Below are 13,017 nucleotides of genomic sequence, written 5' to 3' on the forward strand. Positions count from 1 at the left end.
CACCCTTGGGGACTGTGGGGGATGCCATTGGGCACAACCTTATCCATCACGCAGGACTGAAGCTCTTATTGCACCAGTGGCAATACAATAGAAATACACATTTCAGTCCCACTCTGGACCTACTGATTCAGAAACTCTGAAGGTGCAGCTCAGCAATCTGCTTTTTAGCAAACAATCCAGGTGATTCTGATGCACAGAAGGGTTTGAAGCTCATTGAGCTAAAACTAGTTTTTAAATATCACATATCTATAATTTTGGAGTATCACGGCAGAAGGCTCTCAGCTGACTCCCTTCCTTGACATTACCTTCTGCTGAAGACAGCCAACTTGCCCAAAATTATATTCCTGAGGAGTGAGGAGAGACGGCACACAGACAATGACTGATCCAGGGTGGCTTTCTTGCCTCAATATGGGCTGTCTTTGAAGGGCCACCCCAACTTCAGAGCTCTTATGTTTGGACCAGTTAACTCATGGACAAGAATGAAAGGAAAATTTTATTTTCTTCTTCCATTCTGGGGGCAAGCCTTTATGTGCTTCCTTTCTCCAAGATCTGCAGAGCATTTTGCACTTCAGGGCTGTGACCTTAGTTTCCAGGATTTGGCTCCTCCAGAGATTAGGATGGAGTGACCCTGTTGAGGAGGGCATGGTGACTGGGGCTTGAGGTACAGAGAGACCTGGGCCAGTCCTGGAGGTGGGCATCCTGGCTGGTGACAAGACTGCTGGGAAATGGAGTGTCCTCTGGGCAGCAGAGGCCTGTGCCCCACCCTTGTATGGTAGAACTTGAGAAGGGACAGCTGGGAAGAAACCAATGTTGTGATGTCAGGAAAATCTGCTAAGTCTTCATTACCGAAACATCACAGAGGATGGGGTGCATTGTTCCCCGGAGCACATTCTACCAGCATGGTAACTTTTCAAGAATTTTAGAGGAGATATGTTGACAGGGCATTTGCTAAATGTATAATTAAAAAAAAATTGTAGTGCGATGAGTTTCAAACTCTGCTGTGCACCAGAATCACCTGGAATGTTTGCTAAAAAGCAGATAGCTGGGCTCCACCTTCAGAGTTTCTGAATCAATAGGTCCAGGGTGGAGCGGACATGTGTATTTATAACAACTTCCCAGGGTTGCTGATACTGCTGGTCCCCAGAACCACTGTCTTAGAGAGAACAGGATAAAAGTAAGACAAAGAGACCCATGGAGAACATAGTCCAAAGGCATGTGTTTTCATTCACTGCATGCTTGCTTGCTTAGCACCTGATCAGTGCATTTACTGCCTTCTCCCTTAGTTTGTGTCCCCAGTGTCAAAATTTGGCCCTTCCTCTTTGTCGGCAGTGTCTGGCACTCTGTGGACCAAGGTCATAAATGGAGCTACGAGCCATCACACAGACCATGCTGGCCTGGTAGGGGAGCAGAGCTGATGTGTACCTTGAGGGATGTGCAGTTTGTATAATGTACAAGGTGACCAGCAGAGGGTGAGAGTGGCCTGGGGCTCAGCAGGTGCATCCTTCACCCAGATGGGTACCCAGAGTGCCTGCACCTGTCCAGAAAGTTCTTTGTACAAAGGGTCTTCTGCCCCTCAAGCCACGCACTGTCTGGGCAGAGGGAAGGGTTGTGTCCACACAGAGAGGGGCCATCTTCTCATTTGCACAAGGGCCAAGTGTGAGCTTGCAGAGTCCTAAGCTGTGAGAACAAAGCAGGAACTTGGCTGAAGAGGCTCTTTTTACAGCCACCCAAAGACCCTGGGGAAAGTGCACCTGTGAGACTGTGGAGAAGGATGGGGCTTCCCCAAAAGGAGTGACACTGGATAGAGTTACTGTTGAAAATGGAGGACTGTTATGTTTCTTCCACCTGAGCATTGAACAGCCCACCACCATTTGCTACTGGTCTCTGCATGACCTGAGTGGCATAGCTCATCTGGATTCCTGCTCTAAGCAGCATCAGCATTACCAGGGACCCCACTCCGGACCTACAGAATCAGAAAACCAGGGTGTGGCCCAGCTGGAAGTGTTTTAACAAGCCCCCTCCTCCAAGGTGATTCTGATATATTGCGGTATTTGAGATACTCTGGCTTGGAGCTTCTCCACTTCTACCAAACTTGGGAATCTCCTGGATATTTTATTAAAGTCAGATTCTGAGACTGAAGTTCTGGAGTGTGGATTAAAAGTCTGTATTCTTAATAAGTTGCCAGGTAATGTGGATGCTGCAGATCCGTGAATTCACGTTGAGTAACAAAGGTTTATACTAGATTAATGGTTCTTGACTTTGACTTCTGTTTTACTCTTGGCTGTTATTAAAAAAAAAAAACATAGACTGGGTAGCCTATAAACAACCAAAATTTATAGCTTACAGTTCTGGAGACTGGAAAGCCCAAGATCAAGGCAGATTTGGTGTCTGATGAGGGTCTGCTTCCTGGTTCATAGACGATGCCTTAGCTCTCTGGGCCCTCTTTTATAAGGACACTAATCCCATTCATGAGAGCTCTGCGTAGAGGTCCCACCTCCTCACATTGGTAACTAGAATGTCATCATATGAATTTTTTGAGGACACGAACAGCAACTTCACATAAACACATTGAAATATATGGATGTTTGGGTCTCATCCACAGAGGTCCTGTGCCAGTTGTGGCACGAGTTGGGCTGGAAATTGGACCTGGTTTTAAAATGTATTTATAGCTCCCCTGCTGATTCTAATGTGCAGGCAGATGTCAGGATCCCCTAGCCTAGAAGCAAATGGGACAGGCTCTTAAAAGGATATAAGTTAAGGGGAAGTAAAAGGAGGAATTTGGAAGCAATCTGCTCCTTCTGGCTGATGAAAGGTTAGGGATCGTAGGGAGTGCCAAAGAGGCTGGAGACATTGTTTTAAGTGAGTTGCTCCTTGTTTAAATGAGGCCTCTGGGCCTCTGCTTCACATTCTCAGAACAAATAATGATGGCATGTGGCAAAAGGCAGGATTCTTCTGCATTGTGGGATATTCAGCCTAGAACTGGCTCTCTTTATTAGCTCCTGATTTGCTCTCCCTGATTCCACGCTAGCACTGGATTTTTGCCTTCAGCATTTTGACTTCTTTAATCTTTTTACCCTCCTTTGTTGAGTTCTTAAATTCCATTTTGTCATTTAACCTGATAACCTACATTTTGGTTGTCATGGAAAACAACATCCTGACTTGTAAAGCTGGATGGTTGTCTCAGGACCCAGAAACTGCATCAGACGGTGCCCAGAATCCACTGTCATCGTATTTGGAGCCTCCTCTGGGATGGGTTTCTGAGTGGGATACATTCGTTTGTAATGAAGAGGAGACCGTGGAGGACAGGGTGATCACTCTGCTTTCAGACATCATTAGTGTAGGGGCAGGTTTATTGACAGTAGCCTTAAATGGCTTTAGTAAAAACAGTATATTTTTATTTTTGTATTCCAATGGCCATAGGATCAAGGCCATAATTAGGACGAACTGGGGAATAAAATAAGTTTTCTCGACTACAAGTTGTAAAATGTATAGTTTTGAAGTATGATTTTTAAAACACATATTTCCTGTGAATAGCAGGGCAGAATTTTACTTTGGAAATGAACTTCAAAGGTTAACATGTTTTAATTATTTAGAAAGTGAAGACGGGATTAAAACCGATAAATAGGATTCTACAACACCAATCAAATGTAAAGAACTACAGAATATTAATTTTGCTTAAGTCTTTTAGCATATTTGGTGTTACAAAAGAATGAGTAATATAACCAAGAGAAGGAATCTTCCTTCAGTCTGTAGTTTAAATTTAACATGGATCAATGTTACACTAAAGCACTTTTAAAAATGCCTGCACAGAATTGTTAGCCATTAATCTTTTTTCTTGCTGATTCACCTGTTTTTAATCAATGCGTCTTTGACAAAATTGTTTATCAATGTCAGGAAATAAACGTGGTTATTTCCTTGAAATGCTAATGTGAAACCACTCAGTGAAAAGGCAATTCTAATCCAAGCTTGCCAATAGCGGTGTTGTCATAGGATTCTATTAAATTAGCATATATTAATCTACGCTGTGTGGTTGGCTATGGTATGGGTCAGGGCATTTCGTCTGCCCTTAAATGAGTTGGTTTTTAAAAGTTAAAATCTGGAAATGGAAAAAAAAGTCTATATGGTTAGTAGTAATTATAGTTGGAAATGCGAACAAAAGAATCTGGTTCCCTTTCAACGGAATTATTTTAATTCATTAAATTATCAGAAAATTCCAGTCCTCGCCATCTATTCCAGGAGCATGCAGTAGGTGGCACCTAAAAGCTCTTTGGAGGCGAGCAGGCGCCATTTAAGCAGGAACAGCAGCCTCTGCAGCAGTTGGCACATCTGAGAAGGCAGAGATTGAAGAGAGTAGGAGGAGCGTGCAGCGGCGGTGACAGTGCCAGGCCGGCGCGGCTCAGGCCAGCGCAGGTGCAGGGGCTGCGGGCGGGTGGAGCGCGAGAGCGCAGAGCGCAGGGCGCAGGGCGCACGGCCGGCGGGCGGTGCAGGGCGCACGGCGGGCGAGCAGCTGACAGCATCGTCACGGCGGCGGGAGGGAGCGCGCTGCGCCTGCCTCCGGGAGGAGCCGCATCCACACACCCTGCGCTGCCCTGTCCTGCGCGAGCGGAGCTCTGAAGAAGCTCTGAGCGGAGTTGTGTTCTTCCCCAGGTAACCGATTTCCCCCTTCTGCCGTGGCTTCGCTGTGTCCGCATTGGGCACGGGTGGCTTTGGCATGATTGTTTGCAGCCCCTGGAAAGGGATTACCGCTCTCTGGGAGGGCTAGTCAGCGTGTACTGGAGTTGGTAAAGGGGGAAGAAACCTGCATTTTTGTATCCTTGTTAGGGAGGGTGAGCATCATGCGACCCTTGTCTAAAACATGTTCTTTTTAAAAAATCTGTATCTTACATATTATTAGGGATTCCTTCCAAAACAGGATTTACCGTTTTAGAAAATTCTACGGTGCAGGTGTTTCTGTTAATGTGGAAGTTTAATGGATTTAGGAAAAGAGTAAGAAGATGTGATCTAAAGTGAGAAAAATGCCAAGCACGCTAGAGACGGCCGTTTGGTTCGGCGTGCTTTCATCCTCGACTGCTTCACTTCATGCGCTTGGCTGAGACCTGTCTAAATCTTTTGTCTGTCTTCTTAAAGAACGTGTTTCATGATATCTACGTGGGTTTCTTTCCGCTTCCTTGTTGTAAGAGCAGAAGATGGGCAAGGGGCTGCATCCAGTCCTCAGTTGTAAGACTGGTTTCCCATCAGATGACAATGACTGCTGACAGCTCCCACGCTCGCCTGCAAAGCAGTGCTGGCTTCCGGCGGTGTGGGAACCTGCCTCTTTCGTCCTCTCTTGAAAAATGCTGTTTTTCCTCTTCCAAACTCCAATTCACCTTCTATGTGGGTTTGGGAGACTTTTAAACTAAAAGCTCTGTGAATCATGTGTTACATCTATTGAATGTTGGAATACAACATTGTGGTGGAATTCAGTTTCTTCCTACTGTGCAGAGACACAGCTTGCCTTCCCTGGGAACTTATTTTACATATTTGCCCTTGTTATCTTTTAAATAGATCCCTTAGGATGTGAGAAGCTAGTCTAGCATGTCAGAACTTTCCTGCTTCAAACTAAAAATTTTCAAAAATATTATTTTTAAGGAAGATTTTCTAGGTAACGCTAAAAGTCTGGAGCATTTTACATTCCAAATCAGTCACAATGCGCTCCATTTCCAGTGGCATTTGGATTTGAGGAGGTGGAGTGGGAGGGAGAGAAAAGGGGAGGATAAAATTAGAATAAATTTAACAAATTTGTAGGGGAAATCATACTTTTTTTTCTTCTTGGTTATTGCCTGAAATTGCAAATTGTCCACAACTTTATCTATCTCTGGAAATGCAGGAGGCTTTGTGGGCCGGGGACAGGAAGACACATAGTTCATTTTATAGAAATAAAAGATACAGTGGCAAGGAAACATTTTCATCCCATTTAACAGATGGCATTTAATTTGGTAATAGTCCCAGGCAAGCACAGGGAAAGGAAGGGGAAAGAAGGGGGAATTGCTGTCTATTCCAAGGCACAGAACTGCTGCTCACACTTCAGTGATCCCTGCAAATGGGAAGTATGTATTCATGGTTATTGTAGAAACCTCCAGAATCTTTCTTTGTTACAGCTTCAATAGAGTTGTTCCTAAGAGGCGACTCAGAAAACATACAGATTGAATGCCAAGTTGTGGAAGTCACTTTTCAGCTTGTGTCTAACAACCCACCGTTCTCAGCAAAGCAGTTTCCTCACGAGAAGAGTGGAGGAGACTTTTTTTTTTAAGAGATTATTTATTGTATGTTGTTCGTATCCTATACACCACACATGACTTTTACTGTATTGGAAATGTATTATTTCAGTGGTAAATACTGCATATCTTACTGAAAAATTAAAACCTTTTAAGAAACAACTAGGGTGCTTTTGTCAAAAAGAGAGTGTATCTGTGATAATAAAAAGTATCGTTCATTCTTCTTCTAATTTGGAGACCAGAGTTGATATGTTCAAAATTAACCTATTGATTTAAGCAAAATCATCATTTCGCTATGACAAATGCCTTACATTTTTCTACCAGAGAATTTCTTTGTGAGAGGACCATTCTGTTGTCTGAGATGGAGTGGTTGCCTGCCAGCTGTTTTAAGTAAGAAAAGTGCTTGGTGTTGATCTGTAACTTTCAATTCAGATAACAACCATCTCCAATTCTCACTCATAGGGTGGATTGGCTCTATTTTTTCATCATTCTATCTACCTGGTATGAGTATTAACAGTGGACAGATGTCTCTTTAAGAGCAGAACTGATTTGTAGGACACTAATTGATTTTGGTTTTGATTTTTCCAGGAAAACAGCTGCTCAACCGAAAGGGAATACGATGGTTGTTATGTTGTCAAAATTGCTGATGGCTTTTTAAGAGTTAAATTTACTACTTCATGCATACATATTAAACATGAACTTAAAATTATTTAGCTGGTGTCAAATAAATCTTTAGTTTTCATTATATTGCATGGCTCACAAGTCTCTCCTCACTGATGGGGAGGGACTCTTTGAAGTACTAAAAACAAATGCCCCCTCATGCTCTCCTTCTTTGCTCTCAACCACTGGCAAATTTAGGAAAGAGATTCCTTATAGCTGTCTTCTAAATGCAGTGAAGTGTTTTCTTAGAAATCAGTACTGTACAATAGAATTGAAATGTGTGAGTCACGTGCACAATTTAAAATGTCCTAATGGTCATAATGGAAAAGTAAAGAGAAACAGCTGAAATTAATTTTAATAATATATTTAAGCCAGCATATAAAAATGATCATTTGGGTATAATCCATACAAAATACTAATAAGATATTTTACCTTTTTAAATACCTGCTGAGTACTTACAAGACATCTCAATTTGGATTAGCCGTGCTTCCAGTGCTCAGTAGCCCATGCAGCTGATGGCTACTGTATTGTCCGGCACAGCTGTAGATCATTACTCAATTGATGGTAATTTAAAAGCTAAGATGTTCGGCACCATCACCAACTAAGCACTATCAAAAATAAACATACAAGTGATCTCAGATTGCTGTGAGATATGTGTCCTTCTCCTTCCTGCCATTAACTGTGATGCTGTCTTGAACCTATTAGTTCTTTATCAGAAAGACAAAAGGATTAGATCAAATAATTCCTGTGATTCTATGAAAAATAACCAGTGAGTAGATATGGGGGATCCAACCTGCAAACAGCCTAGAGGTTTATTGTGGCAGAAACAAAGGAAACAGGTATGCCTTAATGGGTGTCATCATTTTGCACCACTACGAACTTCTATCCTAAGAAGTACTGCCCCCCTGGGGTTGCTTCAGCATTATTCTTGATTACAGAGGTCAGCAACTTAGTCCGCAAGTCCCATTATGGATCATTCAATTTTCATATAATTTCTTTTACTGAACAAGCAGTAGCAAACCCATTATAAAACTAATGAACAACTAGTGGGCTATTCTTTACTATGCAATAAAATATATTTCGCAGATCTTTTAGTATTATTATTCTTTACTGGTATGTGTTTGTGTCTATCTGACACCATTATATGAAGTTTAGGGTGAAATCTAATGCTTTGTAATTGACCCATGAATACCAGATTCTTGAAACACAGAAATTAATGACCTTAATGAAAACATGTCAATTTCTTTATCTAGTCCCTGAATACCTCCATGATCAGTGAGTGCTCGTGGGGTGGGTACCATTTCCATCACATGGTTCTCTGTCTCAGAAATTATGACAGGAGATTTAAAGAGGGCAGTGTTTTGTATGAAAGGATTTGGGGCAATATTTTTCTAAAGCTAATTAACGTCTGCAAAGTGATTATTTTTCTGAGAAAATAAGAACGCAAGAACTTTCCATTAGGCCTTCGCATAATAAACACACAGACGCCCTTCCCTCCTTTACCATCTTTAGATACTCATCGGAGCTCAGACAAAGGAGCCTTTGGAGGAGGAAGCTTTCCTTCCTCTGTCAGCCTTACTTTCTGATTGTTTTATTGGAGCACTTTGTGCCTTTTGAGTTTGGGAGTTTCTCTCTAGAAGATGCTGGACAAAAAGGAAAAGTGATCAGAATCCAGGTTTCTGCATTGAGGGCAAATCCAGGTGGAGTCCACTCAGCTCTCTATTTGCTTTAAAAAAATCCAGCTTAATGCCATTTTTGTGCAAACTTAGACTCATCTCCCCAGCCTTATTACCCAGCTACCTACCACCCCAATTACACACATACACACACACACACACGATCAATGGAGCATTTCACTGCCTCCTTGCCTATAAAACAGTCATCTGACACTTAAAAAAGGATTGACTAAGCCTTTTGCTTCCTTCTCTTTACCTTTGTGCTTCTCTCTTGGGACTTCTTTGGCTTTCACTGGGTTCTTACTTACAGAATGAATGGGAGCAGACCACAAAATGTAAAACTGACATTAGGTTTTTAGTAAGGTCTGTGTAAATGTTTGTAAGCCAAGAAAAGATAGAACTACTGGATAATAGAAATGGCTGGGTAACCCAGATTTTGAAAAGAACCTGAATTTCTCTGAATATCATGAAAATCATGTGCTTATCTATTTTTTAAAAAATTTTGCCAGATTTACATATAATGCTTTGTGCACCTCTTTTTTGTTCTTCCATTCTTTAAATGCTAGTTTAAATTCCTCCACATACACAAGAGTTTCAAGATGCAGAAACAAATCAAGTTGTTGTAATAAATATTTAAACATAAAAAACGAAAAGGTGAATATGGGAGAATTCTTAGTAGGGGAGGGACTTTTTAAGGATAAACTCAAACTGAAATACTAAAAAGGACAAGTTTGTTAAATTGGAATACACAGAAATTTTAAATTTCTGTCCAGAAGACAGTTAAAAATAAACAACATCAAAGGAAAGATATTTGCAACATATTTTAGATGAGGCCTAATTTTTTAAAATACAGTGCTTCTCAAATTTTGTAAACATCAGAATCACCTGATGGCCTTGCTAAGCCTGAGATTGCTGACTTCAAACCCATGTGTCTCTGATTCAGCTGATCTGACTCAAAGGGGACCAGGCGTTTCTAAGAAGGTCCTGGTGAAGGGGATAGTGCTGCTCTTTCCAGCACAGCTGGAGAGCCATGGCCTTAATCTAAGATAACACCATCCTGGCAAACGACTGAAAACTGAGCAAAGAACAAGAACGCGCCGGTTTCAAAGATACAAATACCAATTACTTGGAACAGAAAAGATGCTCAATGTCAGCCAAATTAAGTAAATGCAATTAATTCAGTAATGAGAAACAGACATCTTGTTTCAATGGAAGGGATCAAAGAGTTTGATAATACACCATATTGTGCAAGGTCTGGGGAAATAGCACTCATACAGCACCATGGGACAGGAGATGGAGAACTGGGTAGTAATTTTCAACAGCAACAGGCAATCTCTACCAAATTTGAAGGTGCCTTCCCTTCAATTGTGCAGTTCCATTTATAAGAGTTTTCTCTACAGATAGGCTCAGAAACATGAAATATTTATGTATAAGGCTATTCATTGAGCAAAAGACTGAAAATAGAAAGTGGTTAATAAATGATAGCTTATTCCTCAGCAGAGTCTTACATACATCTGACTCTATATATACTAATATGAACAAATCTGTAGATGGCTCCCAACTTGCAATGCTCCAATGTATGATGTTTTGACTTTACAATGGTGGAAATACTATATACATTCAGTAGAAACTGTACTTCAATTTTTGATATTTTCCTGGGCTGGTGATATGCAGTGATATATTGTATGATACTCTCTCACGATGCTGGGCAGTGGCAGTGAGCCATAGCTCTTAGTTATCCCCATGATCACCAAGGGAAACAACTGATACTCTATAATTGACTGTGTTGCCAGAAGATTTTGCCCAGCTGTAGGCTAATGAAGGTGTTCTGTGCACATTTAAGGTAGGCAAGGCTAAGCTATGGTGTACAGTAGGTTAGTTGTACTAAATGCATTTTTGACATGATATTGTCAATTTATGAGGGGTTTATCAGGACGTAGCCACATGGTAAGTTGAGGAACAACTGTACATGACACACTGTGGATACCATACTTCCATGTGTTTGTCTATCTCTCTGACTAAATAGCTATCAGTTGATGTCTGTCTCTCTTTGACTATGTACCATTTTGTTAACACCAGATCACACTGCTGCTCCGTTACCAACGACCACTCAAACCGTTTAGTCACATGCTAAATGTTCCACTACCAACCCCTCTTCACATTCAATGTATGCTTTTGACAAGAGACCATTTCTGGCGATTGAGAAAAAAATCATGTTGAGTAAGTTGCCATTGGCAGTTAATGTGAAACAATGAGCCAGTTAAGTCAAAACATTGTAGAAATATTCAACTTTGTCTGTTTTGTTGCATTTCAAACAAAATATTGTTGATTTTTGCACTGGTAACTTTTTGGTGACATGTTTATTCTTATAGAGGTGTTCTGTAAGAATATTCAGGGCCGGGCGCAGTGGCTCACGCCTGTAATCCCAGCACTTTGGGAGGCTGAAGTGGGCAGATCACAAGGTCAGGAGATTGAGACCATCCTTGCTAACACGGTGAAACCCCGTCTCTACTAAAACATACAAAAAATTAGCCGGGCATGGTGGTGGGCGCCTGTAGTCTCAGCTACTCGGAAGGTTGAGGCAGGAGAATGGCGTGAACCCTGGAGGCAGAGCTTGCAATGAGCCTAGATTGTGCCACTGCACTCCAGCCTGAGCGACAGAGCGAGACTCTGTCTCAAAAAAAAAAAAGAATGTTCAGTTGTATTCTCTATCCTTTAGGACAATTCCAGATTCCACTGATGTTGTTCCACTTCCATTATGGAAACAGAAGCTATGTTTGGGGCAGAAGAGTCTTGCCCTGCAACCCTAAAACTGCAGATGGAACCCAGACCTCTTGGTTGTAGGACTTGTACTCAATAGGAAACTTATACTAACTAGAAACTGTGAATCTTTTACCCCAGCATTGAAAGATATGTAAATACTAATTATCATCTTATCTTCCATTACCTTCTCTTAAGACTGGCAAAGATCAACACATGAGACTCCCTGTTCTGACTCTAGTCTCCCATGGCCTGGGCCTTCTCTGGTCAGGCTTATGAGGACACTTTTGCCCCTAGTGTTAAGGCTACATTCAAATCATGAATTGAATATCCCATGATGTAAGTATAACCCATGTTTTCCTCTAAACATGTGTTTTCTTGACCTCTTCATGTAGTTGTTCAGAGTTCAGCTTTTGGTGTGGACCTTATATGAAGCATGTATAACATTTTTGATGTGTCAGAGAACATACACAGTTATCCATTATAAGCTGCCTAACATCATCGTTGCATTTTTAAAATGAATATTATATAAGTTTCAAAGTTGCTTGGCAATATTATAGGTTAGTCTGAAAGGCTTCCTTCTGTAGAATCCAGCGCTCTTCGTTTGGTTGTTACTAATTTGGATTAGTTTGAGTGCCTTCCCAGATTAGCTATGATTACTATGTCTAGGTGCACTAAAACGTTAGTGAAGATTCTGTCCCCAGATACCTGCATGGCGTGAAATGTACGTCCATAGCTTCCTTGTTTCTAGACCATGTTTCTGGCCCTCTAGGCTCTTGTGATTGACTGCTCTTCTTCCATGTGTGTTTGGACTTACTTAAACTTGAGTTCAAATGTGGATTCTGTCACTAGCTGTGACTTTAACCATCCAGAGCCTCAGTTCTCTCATCTGTAAAATGGGGCTACTAAGAGCTAAGTAAGTCAAAAGATGTTTTGAAGATGAAGCTTGCCTAGAACCTCTGGATTCTAGCTAGGTAATAAGGACTCAGGCTGTTTGGGTGGCTGCTATCTGATGAATATTTGAGTGGTTCCTCTTTCTCAGTGTCTCAGGTTTATTCCTCTCTTTTACAACTTGGCATGAAGCCCATTGTCTTAGAGTTTGTACTTTATTTCTGGATGGAATTCTGGCTTCAGCTTCAGCCCTTTCTCATTTACCAGAGCTCACACTCTCAAATGAATGTTAAAACGTTTGCTTTTTTCCTATATATCTTTCTGTTTTCATTGGACCAACTGGGACTCTATTTTTCATCTGGTTAAATCCACTTTCCTCCTTTTGCCAATGTTCCTTTCCTCTGTTGACTGGACTCATCTCCCCATAGGAGTTCCTGACTCTAACTAAATTCGTATGGTTTTGAATATGAAAGAACATGCCTTGGTTGATATTCTTGTTTTTCTAGCCTTGAGCTGTTCATCTGTGTAAAGATCCTGGGCATCCTGGCCTTGACTGGAAGCCTGTCAAGGGCTCCTCAGGTATAGGGACTGTATGAGGTTATTGATCATTGGATTCTAGACACATTGGTAGCTATTCCCCCTTTTAGCAGTATCGCTAACCTGCCTGGTCACCGTGGAGCAGACACAAATAAATTTTCATTGATAATGGCTCCTAGATCCTTACTATATGCCCTTGCTCTCTTCTGACCTCCTGGAAATTGTTCTTCATTCACCAA

At 41.5% G+C, this 13,017-nt stretch overlaps 1 protein-coding gene across 2 annotated transcripts in view; it reads left to right on the plus strand.

The window, feature by feature from the left end:
- The first annotated feature begins 4,479 nt into the window (after nt 1-4,479).
- LOC105498819 (DIRAS family GTPase 2) overlaps nt 4,480-13,017 on the plus strand; it is a 31,383-nt gene continuing 22,845 nt past the window's right edge. The window contains exon 1 of one of the 2 annotated variants that reach the window (XM_011771169.3): nt 4,480-4,647. The gene's annotated coding sequence lies outside the window, so the exon portion shown is untranslated. The remainder of the gene's footprint in view (nt 4,648-13,017) is intronic. The other variant, XM_011771168.2, reaches the window with a different exon arrangement.

Source organism: Macaca nemestrina, chromosome 14 (genome assembly GCF_043159975.1).
Source record: "Macaca nemestrina isolate mMacNem1 chromosome 14, mMacNem.hap1, whole genome shotgun sequence".
Lineage (NCBI taxonomy): Eukaryota > Metazoa > Chordata > Mammalia > Primates > Cercopithecidae > Macaca > Macaca nemestrina.